Source organism: Eleutherodactylus coqui, unplaced genomic scaffold (assembly GCF_035609145.1).
Source record: "Eleutherodactylus coqui strain aEleCoq1 unplaced genomic scaffold, aEleCoq1.hap1 HAP1_SCAFFOLD_393, whole genome shotgun sequence".
NCBI classification, from domain to species: Eukaryota; Metazoa; Chordata; class Amphibia; order Anura; family Eleutherodactylidae; genus Eleutherodactylus; species Eleutherodactylus coqui.
In genome coordinates, this window is record NW_027101864.1 from 40,001 (window position 1) to 44,256 (window position 4,256).

Sequence of the window (4,256 nt, forward strand, 5' to 3'; positions counted from 1 at the left end):
GGCGGGAGCTGCGGCGGCCGGGGCTGAGCCGAGCGTCGACGCATGTCCTGAGAACCGGGAAGGGGACAAACCGGTGGCTCCAGGCCGGGTTGGAGTTCCATGAGGTCGGCCTGACTCTGGAGGTTTTCCCCCTGGCTTTTCTCCATAGGCCAAAACGGGGGGAGGCAAAAAAGCACCCCCAGCAGATGTATGCAGGAGGGGCTGGGGGGTGACGGAGAGCGGGCTGTTGGCAGCTGTGTGGTGGCTGTTGGCAGCTGTGTGGTGGCTGCTGGCAGCCGTGTGCTGGCTGCAGGGATGGGCCCCGGGCGGCTGCGGAGGGCCCCCAAAGCGCACCTACCAGTAGGGGCTGAAGACCCAGGCTGAGCCTCCGATGTGCCCGGGCAGGACACCCAGGGGGCGGGGAGCAGCCCCCGCTGAAGTCCATGGCATGTGCCAGAGGCGACTCTTGGAGAAAAAAAACGACAAAGTCCAAACGCTCCAGGCGTGCCGGCCAGGGGTGCGGACCCGGCCGGGCCGGCGAGAGCTGCGGCGGCCGGGGCAGAGCCGCGTGTCGATGCAGGTGGTGAGAACCGGTATGAGGGTAATCCTGGTCGCTCCGGGCCGAGCCAGGGTTCCAGGAGGGCGGAAGGAGCGGGCCCGTTTCCCCTGATAGCGCCGACGACGGTAAAATAAGGCCTCGCAAAACGTCAGCACGAACACCTTGTCGGGGTATAAGGGAACGAGCGGTGTGCGGTCTTTGACAAAGTGACAGTATTTCTCCAAAAAAAGCACCCCCGGCAGATGCGTGCAGACGGGGCTGGCTGGTGACGGAGAGCGGCGGGCTGTTGGCAGCAGTGTGCTGGCTGCAAGGGGTGGCCCGGGGCGGCTGCGGAGGGCCCCCAAAGTGCACCTGCCAGCGGTGGCTCAAGACCCTGGCTGAGCCTCCGATGTCCCCGGGCAGGACCCCAGCAGGCCGGGCACGGACCGCAGCTTGCCCCCTTTGCCGTCCGATGAAGCTCGCACGGTCAGAAAAAGTTTCAAAGTCCCAACGGGGGAGAGAGTGTTGACGGCGAGGGGGCGCTGGCTGCTCCAGGGGCCGGGAGGGAGGCCCTGGAGGTCGGCCTGGGGGTGAGTGGAGCGGCCCCCGTGTGTCCCTGAGCGTCCCCCGGTCTTTGGTCGAGAGGGGGTCTCAGCCGCTAATGTGCCCGCCCGGGTACCTAGGCAGGCCGGCCTGGGGCGAGTGGAGCAGCCCCCGTGTGTCCCTGAGCGTCCCCCGGTCTTTGGTCGAGAGGGGGTCTCAGCCGCTAGTGTGCCCGCCCGGGTACCTAGGGAGGCCGGCCTGGGGCGAGTGGAGCAGCCCCCGTGTGTCCCTGAGTGTCCCCTGGCGTTTGCTGAAGAGGGGGTCTCAGCCGCTAATGTGCCCGCCTGGGTACCTAGGGAGGCCGGCCTGGGGCGAGTGGAGCAGCCCCCGTGTGTCCCCGAGCGCCCCCCGGTCTCTGGTGGAGAGGGGGTCTCAGCCGCTAATGTGCCCGCCTCAGGGAGTCCGGCCTGGGGCGAGTGGAGCAGCCCCCGTGTGTCCCCGAGTGCCCCCCCGGTCTTTGGTGGAGAGGGGGTCTCAGCCGCTAATGTGCCCGCCTCAGGGAGTCCGGCCTGGGGCGAGTGGAGCAGCCCCCGTGTGTCCCTGAGCGTCCCCCGGTCTTTGGTGGAGAGGGGGTCTCAGCCGCTAATGTGCCCGCCTCAGGGAGGCCGGCCTGGGGCGAGTGGAGCAGCCCCCGTGTGTCCCTGAGCGTCCCCCGGTCTCTGGTGGAGAGGGGGCCTCAGCCGCTAATGTGCCCGCCTCAGGGAGGCCGGCCTGGGGCGAGTGGAGCAGCCCCCGTGTGTCCCTGTGTGTCCCCCGGTCTTTGGTGGAGAGGGGGCCTCAGCCGCTAATGTGCCCGCCTCAGGGAGGCCGGCCTGGGGCGAGTGGAGCAGCCCCCGTGTGTCCCTGAGCGTCCCCCGGTCTTTGGTCGAGAGGGGGTCTCAGCCGCTAATGTGCCCGCCTCAGGGAGGCCGGCCTGGGGCGAGTGGAGCAGCCCCCGTGTGTCCCTGAGCGTCCCCCGGTCTTTGGTGGAGAGGGGGCCTCAGCCGCTAATGTGCCCGCCTCAGGGAGGCCGGCCTGGGGCGAGTGGAGCAGCCCCCGTGTGTCCCTGAGCGTCCCCCGGTCTTTGGTCGAGAGGGGGTCTCAGCCGCTAATGTGCCCGCCTCAGGGAGGCCGGCCTGGGGCGAGTGGAGCAGCCCCCGCGTGTCCCTGAGTGTCCCCTGACGTTTGCTGAAGAGGGGGTCTCAGCCGCTAATGTGCCCGCCTCAGGGAGGCCGGCCTGGTGCGAGTGGAGCAGCCCCCGTGTGTCCCTGAGCGTCCCCCGGTCTTTGGTGGAGAGGGGGCCTCAGCCGCTAATGTGCCCGCCTCAGGGAGTCCGGCCTGGGGCGAGTGGAGCAGCCCCCGTGTGTCCCCGAGCGCCCCCCGGTCTCTGGTGGAGAGGGGGTCTCAGCCGCTAATGTGCCCGCCTCAGGGAGTCCGGCCTGGGGCGAGTGGAGCAGCCCCCGTGTGTCCCCGAGCGCCCCCCGGTCTCTGGTGGAGAGGGGGTCTCAGCCGCTAATGTGCCCGCCCGGGTACCCAGGGAGGCCGGCCTGGGGCGAGTGGAGCAGCCCCCGTGCGTCCCTGAGCGCCCCCCTGGCGTTTGCTCAAGAGGGGGTCCCAGCCGCCAATATGGCCGCCCGGGTACCCGCGGGGGCCGCCCTGGGGCGAGTGGAGCAGCCCCCGTGTGCCCCTGAGCGCCCCCTGGCGTTCGCTGAAGAGGGGGTCTCAGCCGCCAATATGGCCGCCCGGGTGCCCGGGGGAGCGGCCTGGGGTGGCCCTGTGCAGCCTCCGGGCGCCCCTGAGTGTTTTCCAGTATCTGGCCGAGACACCCCCTGACCCTCCGACTGTGTCCGTTTGGAGCGCCTGGTGCCTGGGCACCCCCTGAGTGTTTTTCAGTATCTGGCCGAGACACCCCCTGACCCTCCGACTGTGTCCGTTTTTAGTGCCTGGTGCCTGGGCACAGACCGCGGCAGCTCCCGCTGGCCGCATTGACAGAGTGCTGAAAAAATGACAAAGTCCGAAAATGCCTGAGAACCGGGAAGGGGACAAACCGGCGGCTCCAGGCCGAGCCGGAGTTCCAGGAGGTCGGCATGATTTTGCCGGTTTCCCCATAGGAGGTGCCAAGTTGCCAAAATGGGGGAACTCAAAAAAGCACCCCCGCCAGATGTATGTAGGGGGGCTGGATGGTCGATGGGGAGTGGGTGCCTGGCAGCAGGGGCCACCCCGCGCAGGTGCCCCGGGGGGCCCGCGGGGGGCCCCCGAAGACACCCCCCCCAGCACTCGCTGAAAACCCCGTCCGAGCCGCCCGCGCTGCCCGGAGGGAGTCCCGGGAGGCCGGGCACGGCCCGCAGGTCTCTCCCTCTGCCCCCCGGTGAGGTTTGCACGGGGGGGAAAAGTTTCAAAGTCCCGACGGGGGGCGAGAGACAGTGCGGCGAGGGGTGGCGGGCTGCTCCGCGGACCCGGGGGAAGCCCGGGGAGGGCGGCCTGAGGGCGCGGAGGGCCCCCTGAGAGTGCCTACGGGTAGTAGGTGAGAAACCCTGCCTGTACCTCCCACGGGGCCCGGGCAGGGACCCCGGGAGGCCGGGCAGAGCCCGCAGGTCGCCCCCTTCCCGTCCGATGAAGCTCGCACGGTCAGAAAAGTTTCAAAGTCCCAACGGGGGGAGAGTGTTGACGGCGAGGGGGGTGCAGGCTGCTCCAGGGTCCGGGGGCAGCCCCTGGAGGTCGGCCTGGGGGTGTGGAGGGGCCCCCCTGAGAGCACCCAACAGTAGTTGCTCAAGACCCTGCCTGAGCCTCCGATGTGCCCGGGCATGAACCCCAGGAGGCGGGGAACAGCCGTGGCAGCCCCTGCTGAAGTCCTTGGCAGTTGGCAGAGGCGAGTCTTGGGGAAAAAAACGACAAAGTCCAAACGCTCCAGGCGCCGGCCAGGGGGGCGGACGTGGCTGGCCTGGCCGGCGGGTGCTGCGGCTGCCGGGGCTGAGCCGAGTGTCGATGCATCTCCTGAGAACCGGGAAGGGGACAAACCGGTGGCTCCAGTCCGAGCTGGAGTTCCAGAAGGTCGGCCTGACTCTGGAGGTTTTCCCCCTGGCTTTTCCCCATAGGCCAAAAGGGGGGAAGTCAAAAAAGCACCCCCGGCAGATGTATGCAGAAGGGGCTGGGGGGT